We start from the raw sequence: 25321 nt of genomic DNA, 5'->3' as shown, positions 1-25321 counted from the left end.
AGATTCAAATGAATGTGGTGAAAGGAAAAAATGCTTCCTTTATAATATAGTATGATATGATGATTACGTGAAAACATATGCATATAGAACATCTTATGACACAACAGTTATCAGTTAAAATGAAACATATATTGTAAACTATAATAGATATAGTTTGGGTTACATTCTAATTATTTTACCCCTTTCTGGGCAAAGAAACGATTATATAAAAATATGATTATTTTTATATTATAAATATGATGAATTGGGTAACAGTTTCATGCATGAATATTTTCAATAACTAAACACGTATCTCGTTGGAAATTTGTGAGTCATTCATCTTCATTGTACCTACTCAAGGTATACATGGAAGTCCTGTTTTATAATCAGAGTCTCCTCCCGGAGAGCGTGATACTTGTGTATAGATCTATACGAGATTGATGACCCCGCACCCTGGCTGTTAGCTACAGCAAGACCGACAGGTTATGGGTGACAAATATCAAACATAACGAGGCTTGAAGAACGTCGTGGCAGACAATCATTTGTTAGCACGGTTATGAAAAGTCACATGATAAACGACAATACGTTATTTTTATGTGAAATTAATATTTTATTTATTTTACGTAATTACTCAGCACATCAAATGGTTTTATCTTCGAATAAAACTACATGTTACGAAATTAAGTATGACATTTATACTTATACTTTTCAGTATTGGAATATACAAACAAGTTTACAAATCAGCTTTAAGGAAAATATATGATTTTCCGGAATAGATACGATTACTTACAAACAAACAACTTACAACTCAGTTTTATAGAGAATATCAGATTTTCTGGAAACAAACATGATTTCATCTCATTGACTGACATATAGCATTCATATAAATGCTTATGAACTCACCAACTTAAACGTTGACACTTTTTCTCAAATAACTTGTATTCTCAGGAAACCGGTAAAACAGGTACAACCACGAGCTTTTGAGAATACGGAGTATTATAGACTCATGTCTTTTAACTTTTTGTTTATACATTTTGGTGTCAATATACAATGTTTTGAACACATATGTAAAAACTTATACTTTATCAATGCATGGTTGTTGTTGTACTTTGATTACTATTGTGCAGTTGTTGTGATACTATACATGACGTCCCCTGCCCCCGAATGTTTCCGCCGTTCAGGTTTGGGGGTGTGACACAATTTGTTCCCATAATCAAGATTTTGACTTGATATTGACTCCGCACAATGCTTCATCGGATATCATAGTAGATTAGAAAGTCATCTGTGGTATGACATGACCGCCAAGGTTGTAGCTAGCAATTGCATGTGGGGCTATCAAGGCCATATATATCTTACATACATTTCTCGCTCACTTAAGATTTAACGATTATAGGTCGAGGAGTAGATAAAGTTTAATTAGCTAATTGATGAATAGTTATCTCATTAACATCTGTTTTGATTAGCCTTATAGAATACTTTTTCTTTTATTACTTTGATCACATAATTATATTTAACTATATAATTATATCCATTTAGTTAAAAGAATGGGTATTCGGGCAGAGTAATGCCTAGATACAATGCAATCTGAGAAATTTGGCCATAGTAACGGCTAGGCATAATATTATCTTAAAGATTTGGGCAGAGTAACTATCAGGTATAATATTATCCTAAATATTTGTGAAGTATAATAACTAGGCATAATATTATCCATGATATTTGGGCAGAGTGACTACCAGACATAATATTATCCTAATAATTCGAGTATATCAATGACGCATGACAAATTATTATATAATATCTAATGATAATTTTAGATATCAATACTTTATTTACTAGCATGTATTCCCCTCCTCCCGGAATACTTTTGAAAACATAAAAGTGAAGTCGGGAACTCACCCTAGTAGCATGCTTTTCAGCGGCTTGGGGACATCGCCTCCGGACTCGGGAGGTCAGGAGGCTCAAGGATCGACAGAAAGGATTTGAGAGCTAGGTGGAAATGTTCTGACCCAGCTTTGCTATTTATATCAAGTCTCGTGACATGTCGTGCATGTGCGCGTTGGCTCCATCCAGGCACAGACATATGTCTTGCTTTCATCGGTACTCGTCACTCGTATCTTCATGAATCTAGCGTCAAAGCGCACGTCGTGCATGACACACATGCGAATTAATGGATTTTGTAAATTCCATAACTCCTGTGTAAGAGTAAGGCGGGGCTATCCTAGAATCATTTGATAAAAATCATAACTCCCTTGTACATGCTTCATTTTTGGTGTTCTTGGTCTCAAAAAATCTTATCTCAAGGAGTATTATGAGTCTTCTTTTTATGATTTTAGTTAAATCTCAACCAATCTTTTAGTAACTTTTTACCACACAAGTTTTTACGTGTAGTTGATTTTATATTTTATATAATTCATATCTCCTTCATTTGAAGTCTGAATTTTACAAAGTTTATATTTTCGAAATCATGCTAACATGTGCTTTTTGAATATGTCAATATATATATATATATATATATATATATATATATATATATATATATATATATATATATATATATATATATATATATATATATATATATATATATATATATATATATATATATATATATATATATATATATATATATATATATATATATATAGTAACAGAACTTTTTGCACACTCAATTTCTAGTCTTTTGAAATAACTAGCCGTATTTTTACGAATATGCAAGGACGTAATTGCATATTTTTTTAATATTAAATAAATTTTACATCCTTTATTTATTACATTTGTTCACTTCTACTATTTCTAATAGCAGTTGGTAAAGTTTTTCCTTCAGTTGTCACATTCTCCCCTGTTGAAGGAAATTTCGTCCCAAAATTTAGCTTGTAGTCAGGATGTTTTCGAACAGGTAAGGGTAATTTTTCTTCATCTGATCTTCATGCTCTCAAGTATACTTTGGTCCTTGCTTAGAGTTCCATCGTAGTTTTAGTATGGGAATGTGGCTCTGTTTAGGTTTTTTAATTTCTTGGTCCATGATTCGATGGGTTCCTCGACGAAGTTTAGTTTGGCATGGACCTGAATTACATCAAGAGGAATGATTAATGTGTTATTTGACCAACACTTTTTGAGATTCAATACATGGAAGACGTCGTGCACGTTTTTGAGCTCTTGGGGCTACTTTAGTTGATAGGCTACTAGGCCGACCCTTGCAAGGATCTTGAATGGTCCTATATATCTCAATTTAAGTTTGCACCATTTTCTGAACCTTATGACCCTTTTCCAAGGAGAGATATTTAACATCACCATATCTTTAACTTGGAACTCGAGAGGTGTGTGTCTAATGTCATCATAGCTCTTTTTGCATTCACGAGCAACCTTTAATCGCTCCGTGGTTTGCATGATCTTTTTGGTGGTTTCATATAAGACCTCTGGACCGTTTAGCAAGGTATCAGTCGGAGTGGCTTGCAAAAAAAAGTAGAGTTCTAGTGGGGAATCACAAAGTGGAAGAGGACGTGGAGCAAGTACTTCAGATGCATGTGGACGAGGCAGATGACGTGGTCGAGGCACTAGCTGAGGCAGAGGTGGTCGAGGAAACTCGACACAAACTTGTCAAGATTCGACCGGCATCACAATCGACGTTAGAGATAAAAGTCATATTAGATGCTTTAAATGTAATTCCTTTGGTCACTATGCATCTGAATTCCCAATTCCCAAATGTCAGGAAGATGAGTTCAACCCTTCTCAAACCCATGAAGATGAATCAACACTTCTAATGTCTGTGTGTGTACAATAGATACATGAAGTGGTGTTGTTAAACGAGGAGAAGGTGTTGCCTGAATTTTACAAAGTTTATATTTTCGAAATCATGCTAACATGTGCTTCATTTGAAGTCTGAATTTTACAAAGTTTATATTTTCTGAATCTTATGACCCTTTTCCTAGGAGAGATATTTAACATCACCATATATTTAACTTGGAACTCGAGAGGTGTGCGTCTAATGTCATCATAGCTCTTTTTGCATTCACGAGCAACCTTTAATCGCTCCCTGATTTTCATGATCTTTTTGGTGGTTTCATATAAGACCTCTGGACCGTTTAGCAAGGTATCAATCGGAATGGCTTGCAAAAAAAAAAGAAGAGTTCTAGTGGGGAATCACAAAGTGGAAGAGGAGGTGGAGCAAGTACTTCATATGCATGTGGACGAGGCATATGATGTGGTCGAGGCACTAGCCGAGGCAGAGGTGGTCGAGGAAACTCGACACAAACTTGTCAAGATTCAACCGGCATCACAATCGACGTTAGAGATAAAAGTCATATTAGATGCTTTAAATGTAATTCCTTTGGTCACTATGCATCTGAATTCCTAATTCCCAAACGTAAGGAAGATGAGTTCAACCCTTCTCAAACCCATGAAGATGAATCAACACTTCTAATGTTTGTGTGTGTACAACAGATACATGAAGTGGTGTTGTTAAACGAGGAGAAGGTGTTGCCAAAACAATACACAAATGAAAAGATATGTGGTACCTCGATAGTGGTCCAAGCAATCTCAAGACGGGAAGACGCACCTATTTTAATGAGATCGATGAGAAGATTATTGGTTGAGTGCGCTTTGGTGATTGATCCTCTGTGGAGATCAAGGTAAAAGAATCGATACTTTTAGATTGAAAAAATGGTGAGCAATGTATGATTTCTGAAGTTTATTATATTCCTAATTTATGCAGCAACATCTTAAACCTTGGACAACTCACCGTAGTCGGTTGTAGAGTGTTAATGTGGGAAGAGTATTTATGGCTGCATGAGACACATGAGAGGCTTCTTATAAAAGTGCAAGGATCAAGCAACCGTTTATACAAGATTACCTTTCATACTACTATACCCAAATGCCTTGCTGTTAACTTAGATCATGTAGCATGGTTATGGCATTCCCGGTTGGGGCATTTTAACTTGCAACAATCAAAAGCATAGTGGATTAAGACTTGGTGCGGGGATGTGCCAAAGATCTCTCATCTGGTTCAACTGTGTGACGTATGTGTAGTTGGCAAGCAATGTAGAAAACCAATCCCATATGAGGCTCAATTTCAAGCCAATACTCCACTAAAACTAGTTCATGTGGATTTGTATGGGCCAATCACACCACAAACAATAGCGTGTAATCAATACTTTTTCCTTATAGTTGATGATTATAGCTAGTTTATGTGGGTGTACTTTTTAAAACAAAAGAAGAAGCATTCAGTGTTTTTAATGAATTCAAAGCTGAGGTTGAACTTGAAGGTTCCCGCAAACTTAAAATGTTGAGAACAGACCGGGGTTGGGAGTTTACTTCTCGAAAATTTATAGATTTCTGTGAAAAATAAGGAATCAGATGTCAACTTACCAACCCTTATACCCCGCAAAAAAACGGGGTGGCAGAGAGACGTAATCAATATGTATTAGCAACTACAAGGAGCTTGTTGAAGGCCATGGATGTTCCTCAAAATAGGTGGGTACGTTGAAGTTGCACGGCATGCAGTTTATATCTTGAATCGGGTACCAACCAAAGTTGTCAAGAATGTAACCCCATATGAAGCCTGGAAGGGAAGAAAGCCGAACCTCCATTTTTTGAAAGCTTTTGGCTGCACAACACATGAAAAAACACCATCTATACGGCTAGCTAATTTGGATGACATAAGCAAGCTTATGATCTACCTTGATGTAGAACCCAGGTATAAGGGATATCGTATCTATGATCCTTAACTGGATAGGGTGTGTGTTATTCATTTTGTTGTGTTTGAATAAAACAAGAAGGGAAACTAGATAGAAGCCATAAGTCACGACCCAAATAGAACACAATGGTATTGGTCTAATTTCATTGTAAAGGACCGATTTGAATCTGAAGCTGATGTGAGTGATGACAATGCAGGTCAAGACAACCATGTTGAAGAACAAACTCCAGTTCTGTCTTCGTCGATAATTAAACACGACTTGTCACTAGCATCAAACCCAGAAATGAACGAGTGGTCACCACCCTAGGAATCCAAGGATGATTCTGATTCATCAACATAGGACAATAGCCCGATGCGTGGCTTTAGATCAGTTCTTGACATTTATAATAACACAAATCCAATTCAGTTAGACCAGGAGGATCTATTGATAACGTATGATGAACCTACCAATTTTAATGTGGCTATTGAAGACAAGAACTAGGAGGAAGCAATGAAGAAGGAGCTTCAATATTTTTAAAAAAATAATACTTGGAGATCAACCGATTTGCCTATAGGTCATAAACCCATCGGTCTCAAGTGGGTTTTCAATATAAAGAAAGATGCAATGACAAAGGTTATCAAGCACAAAGTGAGAATCATGGCTAAAGAATATGTGCAAGAACTATTATAATTGATACCAAAAAACGACATATATATAAGGTATTATGTATATAAATTGATCTCTTGATCTTTATTGATTAAAGTATATGATAGTTAACAGGGCTAGGTTATTTTGTTTCTTACATTTATTGTGTGCTAGAATGCACCAATAGAAATTTAGTAAATTAAATAATTATTTAATTAAATAAATATAAATATTATATGATTTCCATATTTATATGTATATTAAATGATATCCATAATTATAATTCTCTTTTTATGGAAACTAATTAAATCCGTCATTAATGTCAGCAATAACATTCTTTCAGAATGAATTCGCATCGAGGTTTTTATATATGAGTTCGTATTTTGTTTCAGGACTTACTCACTTAAAATACAATAAAGTTGCATGGAATATGAAGAACGAGAGTGTATTCTACTAGAATACGCTCTTATTCTGCTGGAATATACTCTCATTCTTCTAGATATGAATTCATTCTGAAAGAATATTATTGTTAACATTAATGACAAATTTAATTAGTTTCCATAAAAATGAGTTTTAAGTATGAATAGCATTTAATGTACATATAATTATTACTAAATTCTTATTGGTGCATTCTAGCACACAATAGATGTGAGAAACATTTGAACCTACCTCATAGTTAACATCCCTATATATATATATATATATATATATATATATATATATATATATATATATATATATATATATATATATATATATATATATACACTATAGGATATTAGAGCTTCCTATAATTCTCTAATGTGAAAATAAGACAATACAAGATCAACTATGTGAAGCTATAGTCAAGCTTGACTCTACTATCCCTTTCTAATACTCCCCCTCAAGTGGAGTAGTGGGATCCCCGATACTCAACTGGACTAAACAATGAATGAATATTTTTTCCTGAAGGTTTGTGATGATCGGATACACTTTAAGTATGAATAAGAAACGTAAAACTAATCTAAGTGAAATAATCAATAGAAAGTAGATACATAGTTCTCCAAACTGTTCATTTCACCAAGAGAAGAGGTTTTGTCTTCACCAAAAAGACGGGTTTATCACAAAGGCGATTAACACAAAGGCACGAACACAACAATCACACAATTACGACTCTCACACCATTATGGTTTGCCCTAATGTTGTATGTATATATATATATATATATATATATATATATATATATATATATATATATATATATATATATATCCCCTACTCTAATAAAACAATCCTTTTATCTTACGTTGCATCTTCTCCATCTATTAAAATTTCAAAGTAAAATACCTAATTTACCCTTCAGCTTTTAAAACCCCTAAACGTTGTCTACTCATCCGTTTATTCTCTAAAATAAATCACGCCTCTATTTTCGTCAATTTGGCATTCTTGATTTTGGAAATTAGATATTATTCAATTTTAAATAAACCTTCGATTCTCATCTACTTTTCTCCAGAAATCATAGCTCATCTTTTGCTGGATGATTTAACCATAGGTTTTGGTTTTGGGTGTTTGGAAGATTAATTTCCTTTTTAAATTTGTGATTCTTGCAAAATTGTCTACTATTTCTTGGCTTGAGGAAGAAAATGAATTCTAGGCTTGAGGAAGAAAATGAAGGACGTGGTTCGTTTTCTTCAGTTAGATCGTCATGTCAACAACATTGGTTCTACTTCCTTGGTACGATATATTTATCTACTTCCTTCTTGATAAAACGATCCTTACAATTAGTTTTTGATTCTGATATATCAACAACCACAATTTTGATAACCAGGATCGGATTCGGAAACTTTGGAAGTTGATAAACGAAAACCTAGAATCCTATGTTAATATGTTTGGTTCGAATTTGGAGGAAGAAGAAAAAGAAAGGCAAGATTGATACTATTTTCGATGTTTACACTAATATTCAGGGTGTGCCCTATTTCAAAAATCACATGTAGAAACTTTTGTTTCTCTTCTATTGTTACGTTTCAAAAATCGTAATTTTAGGGCTTTCAAAATTTGAATTCTCTTCCTTCATAATACTAGGAAGCCGATCAATCAGTAACAAAATTAGTATTTCTTAATTTGAATTCTCTTTAACCATTCCCCTCTCTTTATTCATAAACCTCCAACTACTTTTCGTCAAGAGTGAATTTCCTTCGTGATTTTCAACAACGGAATCTCTCGGCATTGGATCGATATTTATTAAGCTTAAAAACCCAATTTCTTTTATAAATGTGTTACATTTTATTTGACAGGAAAAGATTTCTGGCGGCATATGAGCAGGTTTCCTTCCTTCTTCTCACTTCATATCTATAATTCATCTAATTTCATTTTACACTCATCAAAGATGAATCTTACCTACAAAATCCAATATCTATAGAAATTGAAAGAGAGAATCACCAACTTTTCGTCAAGAAAAGAGGATTTTGACAAGTTTATGGGTTTTGAGTTAGTTTGTAGTTGGCTATAATTAATTTGGGTGGGAAGGTTGCGATTGGATTGAAGCACTTGGTTGTAAGTTATTTTATTTTGTGATTCCTTTTTTTCATATACATATTTCAAATAATTGTGATTATTCTTTATTATCTTCTTATTAAGAAAGAATTATATATATAAGAAAGAAATGAAAGTCTGGCCACTATAATACACAAATAAATGCACCGGGGGAAGGTTAAATATCTCTAAACATCCATTTTTAGCTGTTGGAAGTAATCAAAATTTTTACTTTGAGTATGTAGATTCTACTTGTGTTCTTGGATGCCAAATTTAGTTGAGTGCTTGTGTTCTTGAATGAAAATTATAGGTTGAGGAGATGGGTTGAAGGAACACCAGGAGCACCAAAATGGAAGTTCATTTAATGTTATAATCTGTATTTATATATTTAATTCTTTTGCTGTAAATGGTAAGTTTGCCAGCCTTAACAACAGAAACTGGAAGTATGATGTTATTAATAAAAAGGAGGATGCTATAATAAGCAAATAGATGGGTATGGTTGTCCAATTTAACCAATTTGCATGTTTGGGTAGTAAATTGTGATTCTTTTTTCATTTAAGCTTATAGTAATCCACATATTTGTGTTTAACTAGAGGAAGGTTTGATACCTCAGGTCCTACAAGATTTGAAGTGTGGTAAGGGTGCTTATTTGACAAAGGTTTGTCAATCTTTGTGGTTATTTAAAGTATTTGTTAGGAATTCCACACCTTAGAGAGATTAGAATGAACCTAGGTTGTTTAGGTTTCATGCACCGCAATTTTCAATTATATGTTGATCTGAATCATGTTTCCTTCATGCTATTCTTTTTTTTTTCTATTTTGATTTGAGGGGTGTGATAAGTCCATGAATGAAAGAGGATTTGTGATTGTTATGTGTGGTATGTGTATGTTATGTCTTTCTGGAAATACTTGTCTATGTTGGTTAGGACAATGCATGCTAATGATATAATATGCCTTAATGAGGAAGTTATGATATCTGCATGATTATATAAAGATGTAAAATGCCTTAACTTGATGTCTTGTTGCATGTTTACGTATTGTGAAGTAGGGAAGTAATATGCCATTTTAATATTAATAGAAATTGAGCATGATTACTTAGAAAGGTTTGTAGTTTAATCCTTATGTGATAAATTAATAATATATTAATTAAAAAGTGGAGTACGCTTAGTGGGGCGTAAACGGTAGCAACCTATACTTAGGTGTGTGTACCATATTCAGATACTTATGAGGACCTTATAGGTTGGAAGATACCTAGAGGAAAAGAGTTTAAGCCAAATGGAGACGTCGAGTGATTTTTCTATACCACCACTAGGGACATGGTTCATGGTCACTAAGGTGTTCGAGGACTGGAGTGATATTGGCGTAGTGATGGCACCGAATCAAATATCAAGTTTGAGTGGAAAGTTTCTAGTGATGAAAAACGATGATAAGTACCACTCTTGAATAACAACGTGCATTCTTGTATGTGCAACGTCGGAGTAGCGAACACAGCGAACCGGTAGCAATGGTATGAGTGAGAGTGACGCCTCACTTAGTACGTTGGGTCAAGCTTGTTATGTTAGTAGTGAAAGTGATTTTTACCTCTTGGGTTAGTGATGTACCTAGAGTTAGTGATGGACCCAGTGGGGTAGGGTTGGGCCGATCACTTAGTTGTGAACGGGCTTTTCCTTCAGGTTAGTGATGGACCTACGTGCGGGGTGTCTACGTTACAGGTTAGTGATGGACTCATATGTGGGGAGTCTTCCTTACGGGTTAGTGATGGACCCATGTTTCGGAAATCTTCCTTGTGGGTTAGTGATGGACCCAAGGCTACGAATAATTGCTAATTATCTAATATGAAAAATACATAATAATGGTAGACCCTAATGATACTCTAGTGAGAAACATGCAATGTATGTGATGTATATGGTTTGTGTGATCTATATGATGTATGTATGGTATGTGATGCATGAGATGTATGTGATGATATGCTATGTATGTTTTCCTAACATTGTATTTATGGTTCACTCGCTTAGAATTTGATAACACTTGTTTCTTTGCTTATTATTGCCTTGCAGTGGTATAGGTAGCAAAGTTTGACGGCTTGGTGAGGATGAGGAATTTGGGTAGTTACATTCTAGTTTATGCCTTAGTTTTGATACCATTTGGACATGTTGTGGAGTTTTCTTAACACTTGCTTTTGAGAACTTGTTTTTTATTTGGTTTATGAACTTTGTTTTAGTGAATGATGTTATTGAAAATAAATGTAACATTGCTGATGTTTTCTTTCAACTTTAATTAAGACTTCCGCTAACAGATTATGTTAAATAAATGTTTTAAAAATAAAAAAAATGGGTGAAAAATCACCATGTTACAAAAGCCCTTGTCAATAAGTTCTTGTAGTTGGCTGGAGAGTTCTTGCATCTCCGATGGCGCCAATCTATAAGGAGACTTTTCTACTAGGGTGGCTTTTGGAATTAAATCAATCCGAAATTCTACTTGTCGAGCTGGCGGCAGACCTGATAGATCTTCAGGGATTACATCAGGGTAAGCACACACCTGAGGTACTTCCTTGATCTTTTTTTTCTTATTAGTCTGTCCTATCGACAATATGTGCTAAGAAGGTATAATACTTTTTCTACAAGTATTTTATGGCCTTCATGCAGGAGATGATCCTAAGATTTCTATCGGGTTTATCACCATAAACGATTAAGGGTTCTCCATTTGGTAGGGGTAGACGTAATGCTTTCTCAAAGCATAAGAATTCGATGTGGTTAGGGGATAACCAATCCATACCAATAATGGCGACGAAACTTCCAATGACCATAGGCATAAGGACGACGAGAAAAACATGATTATCTAATGTTAGGGTACAATTCCTAAGTATTTTTTGGGTACTACCAACTTCGACATTAGCCATTTATACTTTATAAGCTTCCCTAAGTTTACTAGATGTATGTTTTAATAACTTCCTAAGCTCGGGTGTAATATAGCTTCTATCAGCGCCTATATCGAAAAGTATATTTGCATATAAGTAATTGATTAGAAACGTACTCGTAAGTATCATCGGATCTTGGACAATTTCTCTCGCTCCTATAACAAACGCTCTACGCCTATAATTACCTCCTTGTTCTTTCAACCTTGGACAATCCTTTCTGATGTGTCCAACTTCCTTCCAGTCATAGCATGCTCGACCGTCTGTTGTTACGGTTCCTCGATTGGGTGGGGTTTTGTATCTGTTAGCAAGATGACCTTTCTTTCCATAGTTGGTGCAAATCCAACATGCTCCATTGTGATGATACCCACACTCATTGCATCTTAGGCTATTTCCAGATATAGTCCCTGCCGAGGGTGTCGTAACCACAAATGCTTGAACCGTTTCCCACATCTTTTCTTTTGGTTGCCTAGCCCTTCTTTTGGATTCCTTTCCATACTTCCTCTTTCTACTCTCCACATTCGGAAGATCAACCTTTTGGACTATCGTACCATGATGAATCTCTTGATTCGTTAGGATGAAGGCTAGTATTTTTGCACTATCATACGTGGTCGGCTTTGAGGCAATGACTTGTTGGATAAGGTGTCTAAGTCTATAACTATTTCTGGTATGTATTTGACCCGCTTTGGCATGGTCCATTTGGGTTGCATGGCATCATGTATTTGGATAGACTAAAATGGGAGAAATAACACTTATGGTTTATTAATATATTATAAGTTCTAATATATTAATAATATTGTTTAATTAGTATTGATCAAGAATTAATTTAGAATTAATTAAGTGATCAAAAGAAGACTAATTAAATATATGGGTTGATTGTGTAAATCACTCATACTTGTATAGTGGGCTAATGCTCCATGGATTATCAAGTTGGGCTAAAACCCATACGATGCTCCATGGTGGTTATATAACCCATGGGTCATGGAAATGAAAGGTCATGATAATTAGGGTTTACATGGTGTAACCCTAATTATAACACACTATATAAGCATCATGTTATTCACAAAAATCGGCACTTAAGCAAGAAAGAAGAGGGCTAGCCGATTTGAGTAGTGTGACATATCTCTCAAAGTTTATTCCAAGTGTATTTGGTGTTGTGTGAGACATTTGAGGCATCACACTTGGAGTGCTAGGATCTCAAGGTTTTCAAGGAATCCAAACTACTACAAGGTATGTTTTTCTAGCTTACTTTTATGTTAAAAGTTCCCCATGTATGCTAGATAGGATTATGAACCTTGGAAATCAATTTTGCATGTATCTTAGTCAAACATAGATCCAAGGTTTCTAGGGCTGCATGAACACCTTAGGAGTGTTAGAATGCTCAAAACCCTACAGTGGTATTAGAGCCTAGGCTTGTTTGTTTGATACTTGATGCAAAATAGTGAAAAAAGTCGAATTTTTTGCTGTCTGCACAGGGAACTCGCCGAGTCCATGGGGGGACTCGACGAGTCCAAGTGAATCTTCAACCAACTCGGCGAGTCAGTTCTTGCACTCGACGAGTTGGCCATGCAGAGTGCAGATTTTCGATTTTTGCTGCTGGAAATGGACTAGAAACATTACCCTAAACTGTTTTGGTGTTATAAAACTTGTTTTTAGATGGTGTAATGGTTGTTCTAATCCATTTACAATGGCTAATATCAAAATTCCATGGTTATATGTGTTCATATGTTCTTGAAATTTTGATATGAATATTCATGATCTTATGAGTTCTTGATAGATCATAGGAATTACTTGTTTAATGCTTAATTCATGATCTTTATGTATTTTAATGGAGTCCATAACTTGTCCTCAAGTTATGGATAACCAAAAGTCACTTTGTATTAAATCCATTAAAAGAACACATAAGTTACAATAATGAAGAGTCTTCATTTTTAATAACTCATAAGTTATGAATTGAAAGGTTTTGTAAAGTTACAAAACTTGCCCTCAAGTTTTGGAACATGTAAAGTCATCTAGTAAACTTTAGTTCCAATCCCTTGAATTTTAAAAGTTAAAATTCAACCCTTATACTTTATAATATTATAAGTTAATAATATATATATATATATATATATATATATATATATATATATATATATATATATATATATATATATATAAGATCAAGTCGTTTTACCGTTAGTAGGCCTCATTCACGAAGCCGGTCTATAAGGGGGTTATAAGGCTGCTGCCTATAAAATGACAGCTTAATGGGTGTCCACTCTCACCCACCGCTTCCTTGATCGGTGGAGGGTCGTTAGCCGAACGGGTAGGACAATGACTTAAAAATCTCATTAAAAGTATAATGACTATTATAAAGTAACTAAATTTTTTTTTATAAATTCCCAATCTTAGTTACTTTAGGAAAATGTGAATAAGGTGCTAATCCATGAAATTACACTTTGTACCTTGATTAAGTCATTAGTGGAGCGTGTGTGGTCAACCGACACACTAACTTGGACTTAACAAGGTAGACAAATGGTGGCTTAAGGTTTTTGATAGGTTGGTGGAGCGCGTGTGGTTAACCGGCTCATCGATTGAGTGAAAAACATTAAGGGTACCAAGTAATTTGCATGGTTACTTCACACCTTGTTTTGTGATCCTCGGCATCCCAGTCACAAAACATGAAGGGCACACTCGAGATTGAAACGTGCCGTTGAAAAGTTCAATGAATCTCAAAAGAATCTAGGAGTTTCTAAGAACCAATTAAAAATCTAATAGTTTATATTTTCGTTTTTCATGGTGGAAATTGGTGAATCGTCATTCACCTACCTTTCAAATATGTTATAGCTTAGATTACGGCATCCCTCTTCTAAGTTATGATATATTGTGATTGGATCCTAGCCTTAATATTACATTTGGATGTTTTATTAAGGACTATCTTTATATCTAAACTAAACTTGTTTTCTTCTTTTCAGATGTCAAACAACAATGCTGCTTCTGGCTCTAACCCTACCGGCTCCTTCTCTCTCATGAACCTTTGTGGGAGAGTTATCTTTGATGGATCCAACTTTATGGATTGGATCAGAAACATCAGGATGGTCACTCGGTATGAGGACAAGGAATATGTCCTTGACAAGGAGCTTAAGGTACCCGAGCCGTCTGCCTCTCCTGAGGAGGTCGCTGAATATGAGGCACATGAAAGAGATGCTACAAAAGTGGCATGCATCATGCTGGCCACTATGACAGCCTAGCTGCAAAAGTCCTATGAGGACTACTATCCTTTTGAGATGCACCAGGACTTGATGGACCACTACCATCAGAGTGCTCGTCAAGAGCGATATGAAATCATCTCCTCCATGATAACAACCCGAATGAAGGATGGTGAACCCATCACGGGCCACATGCAGAAAATGCAAAGGTATGTGGACAGTTTGCTGAAACTGAATGTCAACTTCCCTGAGGAGTTAGCAATAGATATCATTTTGCACTCCTTACCATCGTGTTATGATCAATTCCGCATGACATACCACATGAACAAGGAGGAAGTTACCCTCAGCAAGCTTCAAGGACTCCTAAGCTGAAAAAGTAACTTTTTGTAGGTTTTACCCCACAAAAAGGATCAATCAACCTAAAGCAAATAAATCAAACAAATCAAATAAGCCGTTCCCCGGCAACGGCGCCAAAAATTTGATGCGTGCAAATAGCTACACTTAATTTTATTATTTATAACCTAACTACCTTAACTAACTAATTGCACCTAGGGAGTGTACCTAGTCAAAATTATAGAATAGTTGGGTAAGTCGGGTGTCGATCTCAGGGAACGGTTTTGACTAATTAATTTATCTACTATTAAATTGACCTAATTTTAGAGCAAAGAGGGGGGTTTTATCTGATTTTGCAAGACCAGACGAACTTAAATCACAAAATTCAATCAATTAATTAAAAACACTCCTGTCAAGTTTGAATCCACTTCTTTATTTATGTTTAGCTAATAATTATGGATTATCAAAGTTGGTCACCAATTATTATGTAATTAGCAATTCAAGTCCAAATTTACTAATCTTTTTACCAATTCATGGACTACCTTGTTTGGTCACACATAAGTAAAACACATAATTAGTTATTAATTATAGGTGATCTATGTAAGATTTATCTAAGCAAACAAAATTATGGTCATAAATTATGTCCTCTAGCACAGCTAAATTAGTTACTTTTATCACTTATCTAAGATTTTGGTCGATCCTAGCTCTAGCAATTCAATGTTCACTAAATCACTAGGTTTCAAGTTCATGTAATTTAATGGTTACTAAGCTACACAGAACATGAATTTAAGCAACTAAGAAACTAAAATAACATGCTAGGTAATGATAATCAAACACAAGCAATTTACCAACTAATAAATTCAATAGTCATTAAGCTAAAACATATCTCAGAAGCTTCATCTAGCTAGACAAGAGCTGCTAGATTCAGCTACTCATAGTAACAAGTAAGCAAAAACAAATCAAATTATCAAACATGTTCATAACTATCAAACTAATTAACTAATTATGAACCTTTACTCCTTTTGATGTTGAAAGCCTTTTCCAGAACTCTTCTTCTGCTCAAAATCGTCTTCAGGTAACCTTCCAATCAGCCAAAAACTCTCCAAGTCGTAATGGGCAAGGGAATTTATAGTTTTCTGAATTCCCGAGTTCGCGTCGTGAACCATAAGGATTCACGTCGTGAATGCGATCTTTTCGTATTCGACAAGGACTCTTCCACCCGGATGCAAATCTTCTGGAACAATCGATTCATGTCGTGAGCATCAAGTTACTCACGTGGTGAGCACGTCTTTTTGGTGGAATTTTTTATCCTTCTTCCCTTCGAGCCTCCAAAGTTCCAAATATTGTCAATTCTGGTCCCTTACTTCGAAAATGCCTTACTTTGGCTGCAAATTACAATTTATCCTTATAAGTATCATAATTCTATGCAAATAACCAAAACATTAATAAAAATATAAATAAATATTGCCTAAAAATGTGTATAAATATGGAAATATCAAAATACCCCACACTTGTTCTTTGCTTGCCCTCAAGCAAATCTAATTATTAAACCAAACCTTCATCACCAATATCACATAAAACGATCCAACTCAAGCTCAGCCATTATGCTAAGACCTCAACACATGCATTTGTGTCTAAAATTTTTCCTAAGTAACCCCCCTCAATTCTAAATACTCACAATCCTCATAAACACTCGCCCACTTCTTTTGAACAACGCTCATTTTATGCAACCCTCCGAATCCGTCCTCAGAAAGCTTTCTAACCTCAAGGTATTTTTGTAAAGCTACCCAAGCATACATAAACTAGAGAATTACAACTTTTAGAAGATACCACAACTTGGAGCTCTTGAATTCTTCTTTTCTTTGATATTTGATCCTCTTACTTTGAATTCACCACCTTTTTGTGTAATTTTCGTATCTTCAACTTTTGAGACTTCAGAATTTTTGATCTTTGATCTTCATACTTTGATACTTTTGTGCTCCAAAATTCTTCAATTTCTTTACTTTTGGTAATTTCTCTCTCTTTTTTACATGTCCTCACTTTTTTTATATATATATATCACTCAAAAACCTACATGCTTAAGCAGGGGCGCTTTACTTCAACCCTTATTGGTTAAGATATTAGTCTATGTGCAATGACTACATAAGCTTTCCTGGATACATTTCAGGTTTAGGCTGCTTAACATATTGCATCCCTCAAACTAAGCGAGATTGTGTTTTTGTCCCATGATTTCACTAGAATAAAGGAGGCCACAAATGCATTATAACGTATATCGGCTTAGCTAAACATTTGAGCTCTCATCAGATCATCCCAATGCAACACTAGCAACTAGAGTTTAAATTATTATTACTAGAACTAATATTATATTATTATTTCAAACCTATTAAAATTCTTTAAATTTCCTAAAATTTCTAGCAATTTATTGTTTACTAGAACTAATATTAGATTATTATTTCAAACCTATTAAAATTCTTTAAATTTCCTAAAATTTCTAGTAATTTATTTTTTACTTTTTCTACCCCCTACCCCACACTTATTACATACGATGCCCTCATTGTATGCATAAAATAAATTAAAAGCAATAAAAGGGAGAAAAAGGAACAGACTCCCGTGGGATAGAAGTGGCAAGATCGAACTCCAAATGTGTAGTTGACATGTGCATCTTGAATATGGAACTTCATCTAAATAGGAACTTGGACTTGAACTCGCGAAAGATGTAAGTGAGCGAACAAGCGAAAAAGCAATGAATCGAAACTTCAATCTCCCATAAGAATGGTGTAAGTCTTCAAAATGTATAGAATAATGTGGGAAAGCATACGCCACTTTGTATAGTAGAGGAAACAGCCAGCATGCGCGTCATAAAAACCCCAAATATAGTGAAATTGGGAAACTCACGACGTGAGTTATATAGGCTCACGACATGAGGTCGCAGGAATGCGGAATCTGAAATCTATAATAACTCAACTCACGACGTGAATAATGTATGCTCACGTCGTGAAAACTGGGCGACTGAAAAATGAGACTGCCCATTCTTCTTATTACTTTTGGCATCCCATTCCAATTTCTAAATTGATAAAGACACTGCTGAATGCGGAATTTCTATGATTCCTTGCTAATCTCATCCTCTCTCTCTCAACTCACCCCACACTTATTTTTAATTGTGGGTCTCGACTCTTAACTCTAGACTTGTAACGACCCTTGACTAGACGATCACGACTCTTGACTCGACTTTACTCCCTTCCCAAGACTCCTTAGCAAGCTGTAATCAAACAACCAAAAGAAAATAAAAGTAACATAATAATAAACCAACAATTGTTCAACAATCCGTACAAAGTGTTCAAACCAAACAACTAAAACCAAATAAACTAGAAACTAAAAACTAAAATAAATAAAACCAAACTAGCGATCAATCATCTTCCTCTTCATCCCGAGCTCCAGTAGTGCCTGCCCCATCTCCTCCTTGGCCTCGATACTCGCTCATCCTAGGGCAAATTGGGTAATGATACCCTAAATGAGGAGGCTCTTCCACATGGAAATGTTGCACCAAATTCTCCATTGTTCCACCAATCCAGTTCATGCTCAAGGAAAGCTGGTCAAAATACCCTGTCATATCATCCCCAAAGTGTGATGCTACCATGGGTGCTGATTGGCGAACCGGCTGTCCTCTTTCCCCTCGTCCTCTCACATTTCTTCTCCTCGGCCTTGGTTGTGGTGCGGGTTGATCACCCTACTACTCACCACCATCCTCATCATCCGACCCCAAAATACCCCAGTGAGTTCCATAATTTTTGACCACCCGCATGGTCTCCAAATAACCCATACTAAACTCATGTTCATCCATGCAAGTCATGGAACGAGTGATACCGGGAACAAGCAACCCATACGATTAGGCCAAACGGGTAATGAATTGCCCTCCACAAATAGGGCTCCCAGGGCGAGAACTGGCAGCAGAGTCAGCCAGAAAGCGTGCCAAAAAATAGGGAATGTTGCAACACACTCCCGACTGCAAAATGCACCATAAAAAGAATAAATTCTGCTTTGTCACCTTGTCCCCTTGCCTTCAGTGATTGATGGAGAAAGTGATAAATCGGTGTAGTACTCGGTGGATAGGAGATCGAATGATGCTCTCGGGGGACACTCCGGAATTGAATATTCCGGAGGCAATATTATGCCAGAAATCAAACCCAATAACATCATCCGCATACCCTCTAGCTGCATCCCTCAAAAACATGCCAAACTCGGGAGTCATAGCCTCTTGGGGATTATATATCCCCACCCTCCAAGAAAATTCCATGAGGCTGCATTCCCGATACTCACCCCCGAGACGGAATACCAAAGCTTGTGGATAATGGGGGTCTTGGACATTCTCGTGGAATGTAACTGTTGAGAAAAACTCAACACAAAACTCCTTATATACCCGCTCTTGGATGCGAAAAAGGTTGAGCCATCCCGAGCAAGTGAACGAATAACCATTTCCAATAAATATTTTGGTCAGAAACGGGGACAGCCTATCCATGAGTCCAACTTCCCTCAACCGTGTCCAATTGATGGTGGGTGCGACTGCAATCTCCCGGTTGTAAAGCCACCCCAACCGATTGTTCCAACGTGTATAAATATCCCGTGACATATTCGTTGGAAAGACGTAAAACGGGTGGAGATTAGCAACCCCGGTTGGAACTTCTCTTCTGGGAGCCATTCCTGTAAAAATAAACAAAAAACAAACCAACAAAGACATCCCAAAAGATTAGCATTAAACAAAATTTTAAATTGTAAATATCCAGGATTCACGTCGTGAACCCCTAAGGATTCACGTCGTGAGTTCGTAAGCAGAAACCAGAATCGGACATATCAGGACTCAAACCAGGTCAACAATGTCAATGCGATTCACTCCTAAGGCCATTTCAAACTAATTACAAGCACATGCAACAACAACTTCACATATACAGGGTAACAATTTTTAAGATTCAAGTGAAATGCAAACCCTAACCCCTAAATCTAGCAAATAAGTCAACAATAAACTATGTGAAGAAGATTAAATTACCTAGGATGAAGAATTACGTAAGCACAAGAGGATTAAAGAACGTGTGTCGGCCGAAATCGAACAAGGGGGGACCAGTTGCCTCTTTCACTTCGTGGGAATAAAGAAATGTTTTGGTCAAAGAGGGTTCTGTGTTCTTTAATCTGTGGTCCCGAGTATTTCAGGATTCACGTCGTGAATCCTAAAAGGTTCACATCGTGAATTCAGTCTGGGCTTAAAAACTGGGCTATTCAATCTATACCAAAATTGGACTGGACTAAAAATAATGGGCCATTTAATTTAATAGAAAATAGGCTAATTATGGATTAATGATATATTGTCCGTTACATCTTGAACTCACGTCGTGAATCGTAATACTTCACGTCGTGAATACTGTAAAATTTTTATTAATTTCAAATTTGTCTATTAACTTGATTCTTAATTATTACCACTTAATTTTAGGGACCTCACACTCAGTGTGTAATTATGAATACAGTGATTCAGATGATATGATCGATTTCCTAAAAAACTAAAAATGCAAAAAGAAAAAGAAAGAAAACGCAAACCAAACTCGGGTTGCCTCCCGAGAAGCGCTTATTTTTGAGGAGTCGTGAGCTGGATTCCGTGCCTCCTATGTTGACTCGTCAGAAGAGTCCACCATCAAGATCTTCTGCTCCTTGAAACGCCTCTTGTAAGCTTGCACTCGACGAACATACGCCTTTTTAGAATTTTCCTTCTTATCCTTGACTTCGTTTCCATCGAGCTTGCGTTTGATCCCTTGAGTCTTCAATTTTTCATCATTTTTAAGCTTCATAATATCCTCCTCCTCCTTCACCATTGGGCTAGTCACCTTTGACGTAACCTCCTCTTCATCACTAGACATATCATCACTTTCCTTACTCACCCAAGATGTTGGTGTTTTATAAGCAAACACCTCGAATACAAGTGGAACAGAAGCTCTTGGCTTGGTGCGCTTGATTTGCTGAATTGTTTTAATTTCTTCTTCCATAAGTTTCTCCAATTCTGCAAGCTCATTATCATCTTCAATATTGAACACTTCACCTTGAACATCATATCCTTGGAAACCATCTTGTAGTCCAAAAGTTTCTTCTTCATCACCAACCCTCAACGTGAGCTTGGATTCTCGAATATCGACAAGAGCCCTAGAAGTATTTAGTAGAGGACGACAAAGAATAATGGGGACATTAGCATCCTCTTTCATATCCATCACTACAAAGTCAACTGGGAAAATGAATTTCCCAATTTTAACTAGGATGTCTTCTACTATCCCTCTTGGGTGAGTCACTGAACGATTTGCCATGTGGATTGTCATTTTTGTAGCCTTCATCTTCTGAATATTTAACTTTTGGTAAAATGAAAAAGGCATCAAATTAATGCTAGCCCCAGAATCGACTAAAGCATATGTCTTCAAATTATTACCAAACTCACATGGAAGAGTGAGGCGTCCAGGATCTCCCATCTTCTTAGGTATCTCTCCCAATACATCCCTTGAGCTTTGCTCACTAAGGATCACCTTAGAATTCTTCTTCAATTCTTGGCGAGTGTCTATTAGATCTTGGAGGAACTTCGCGTATTCTGGAACTTTTGCAAGTGAATCAATAAAAGGAGTATTAATAGAAATACCCTTTATTTGTTGAATAAACTCCAGATGTTCCCTTTCCAGTGGACTAAGATGTGCTCGAGACGGAAATGGTAAAGGCGGGTTATAAACTGGAACAGATACAAAATTCTTCTGTTCAGACCGAGCCCACGACGTGAGCATAGCGGGCTCACAACGTGAACTGGGTATTCCAGCAGATTCTTCGTTTTTGAGTTTTGTCTTCTTAGGCTTTGGTTCATATGGCTTTGGCTCCACTTCTAAAGCTTCTAGGAATTCAAAAATCGCCTCTTCTTCAGTATCAATGGCCATGACGTGAGATTGGGTCTTCTTTTCAGGAATTTGTGGAGAAAATCTTTTATTTACCAAAGTAGTAGGTTGACCAAGTTGAACTTCAAGGTTATTGATGGAAGCTTGCTGACTTTTTAATAATGATTGTTGGTCAATCATCATAGCATGATGATTCTTCATCATAGTTCTTTGATCCTCCATTGTAGTATCAGTAGCATCATGCCTTTTTTCTGAAGCTTCCATAAACTTCATTAACATGGTCTCTAGATCAACTTTCTTCTCAGCTGGTGGTTTCTCTCTTTGGTTGAAGCCCCGGCTAGTTTGCCTAAATTTCTCTTCTTTTTGCTTCTTGTATTCATCGTAAGGCAGCCACTCCTTCTTTGGTTTTCTCCAATCTTCATCGTATTTGTCCCCACTTGAATAGCAAACTTGAGCTTTCTTGTTTCCATATTCATCCATATTGCAATCTTTTGTCAAATGTGGGCCACTACATCTCTCGCAACCAACTCGAATTACATGAATTGATTGGTCCATTTGGGTCAATCTCCTATCCATAGTGTTAAGCATTGCCATCACAGCAGCCATCTCTTCAGTTTGTGCACCTCAATTGCCTTTTATTCCATCACACCTTGATTTGATTTGGATTTTTCTTTGTAAGCGGTCCTTGCGAATCAAGAAGCTAACGTGTCATGACATTTACTCCATCGTAAAATATAGATACTTCTTGTTGGATGTTGAGGTCGTGATGAGGACAATTCCTTAACAAGCCCTTGTAACGCTCCCATGCCTCGTATAATGACTCCCCTGGTTGTTGATCAAAGTTGGCTATCGCCTTCTTGAGTTTAGCTATCTTCGATGGTGGGCAAAACTGATCTAAAAACTGCTCACGCATTTGAGCCCAAGTAGTTATTGTGCCAGGTGGAAGTGCCTTCAACTAGTCTTTTGCAGCTCCTTGGAAAGTAACTGGTAGCATCCTCAGCAAGACAGTATTTCTCTCAACATTTGGAACATTAAAGTAATCAGCAATGTCATTCACTTCATCTAAATGTTTGAAAGCATCCTCGTGATCTTTTCCATAGAATGGAATATCCTTAAGTGCAGTAAGGATGTGTCCCTTTAACTCGAATGTGGCATTGGCAGGAATTGTAGGGTGTACTAAACCCGACCCCACATCATCTCGAATGCGCTTTTTGTAGTCCCCCATGGCCATCTCATCAATGTTCGCCATTTCGTTCTCCGGCTCGTTCTCGGGTTCACTCGTATAAAGTCCAAATTCTGTTTCTGATTCGTACTCGGACTCGTGTGGATTAGGAATTTGATCGAAGACTTCAAACTTGCTCCTTGAGGCTGAACTCGATTCTTCCATTTTATTTCCTGACTTCCTTGAAAAGGCTGATTTCAGTTCTTGTAAAGGTGACTTCTTATTATTCTTTTTGTGCAGCGTAGACTCCGGATCTTCAAGCGGTGGCACCAAAGGTGTGTTGGATCCTCTGGTCATCAACTCCTGCAAAACAGACAAAATGAAAAAAACGTAAAACTGAACAAAAACTAAATAAAAATTTCCTACAGACTGGCCACCACGTGGTGGTAAAGACTACCACCTCGTGTTGTCGCAGAAAAACTAACAGAAAAGAAAATCGCAGAAAATCTAAAAATTACTGAACTCATGTCGTTAACTTAAGGTTCACGTCGTGAGCCTAGTATTGGAAAAAAAACTAAGCTGAAAAAGTAACTTTTTGCAGGTTTTACCCCACAAAAAGGATCAATCAACCTAAAGCAAATAAATCAAACAAATCAAACAAATCAAATAAGCCGTTCCCCGGCAACGGCGCCAAAAACTTGATGCGTGCAAATAGCTACACTTAATTTTATTATTTATAACCTAACTACCTTAAGTAACTAATTGCACCTAGGCAGTGTACCTAGTCAAAATTATAGAATAGTTGGGTAAGTCGGGTGTCGATCTCAGGGAACGGTTTTGACTAATTAATTTATCTACTATTAAATTGACCTAATTTTAGAGCAAAGAGGGGGGTTTTATCTGATTTTGCAAGACCAGACGAACTTAAATCACAAAATTCAATCAATTAATTTAAAACACTCCTGTCTAGTTTGAATCCACTTCTTTATTTATGTTTAGCTAATAATTATGGATTATCAAAGTTGGTCACCAATTATTATGTAATTAGCAATTCAAGTCCAAATTTACTAATCTTTTTACCAATTCATGGACTACCTTGTATGGTCACACATAAGTAAAACACATAATTGGTTATTAATTATAGGTGAGCTATGTAAGATTTATCTAAGCAAACACAATTATGGTCATAAATTATGTCCTCTAGCACAGCTAAATTAGTTACTTTTATCACTTATCTAAGATTTTGGTCGATCGTAGCTCTAGCAATTCAATGTTCACTAAATCACTAGGTTTCAAGTTCATGTAATTTAATGGTTACTAAGCTACACAGAACATGAATTTAAGCAACTAAGAAACTAAAATAACATGCTAGGTAATGATAATCAAACACAAGCAATTTACCAACTAATCAAATTCAATAGTCATTAAGCTAAAACATAATTCAGAAGCTTCATCTACCTAGACAAGAGCTGCTAGATTCAGCTACTCATAGTAACAAGTAAGCAAAAACAAATCAAATTATCAAACATGTTCATAACTATCAAACTAATTAACTAATTATGAACCTTTACTCCTTTTGATGTTGAAAGCCTTTTCCAGAACTCTTCTTCTGCTCAAAATCGTCTTCAGGTAACCTTCCAATCAGCCAAAAACTCTCCAAGTCGTAATGGGCAAGGGAATTTATAGTTTTCTGAATTCCCGAGTTTGCGTCGTGAACCATAAGGATTCACGTCGTGAATGCGATCTTTTCGTATTCGACAAGGACTCTTCCACCCGGATGCAAATCTTCTGGAACAATCGATTCACGTCGTAAGCATCAAGTTACTCACGTGGTGAGCACGTCTTTTTGGTGGAATTTTTTATCCTTCTTCCCTTCGAGCCTCCAAAGTTCCAAATATTGTCAATTTTGGTCCCTTACTTCGAAAATGCCTTACTTTGGCTGCAAATTACAATTTATCCTTATAAGTATCATAATTCTATGCAAATAACCAAAATATTAATAAAAACATA

General features: G+C 36.2%; 1 non-coding gene across 1 annotated transcript; it reads left to right on the top strand.

Annotated features, from left to right (window-relative positions):
• The first annotated feature begins 22907 nt into the window (after positions 1 to 22907).
• On the top strand, positions 22908 to 23014 carry LOC145110104 (small nucleolar RNA R71). The gene has a single exon (XR_013709485.1). It is a non-coding gene; the product is annotated as a small nucleolar RNA R71 (small nucleolar RNA).
• The last annotated feature ends 2307 nt before the right edge of the window (positions 23015 to 25321 follow it).

This window comes from Lactuca virosa, chromosome 4 (genome assembly GCF_052849685.1).
Source record: "Lactuca virosa cultivar CGN04683 chromosome 4, Lactuca_virosa_CGN04683_v6, whole genome shotgun sequence".
Lineage (NCBI taxonomy): Eukaryota > Viridiplantae > Streptophyta > Magnoliopsida > Asterales > Asteraceae > Lactuca > Lactuca virosa.
Note: the sequence above shows the minus strand (reverse complement) of the source record. Positions and strands in the feature narration are given on the sequence as shown.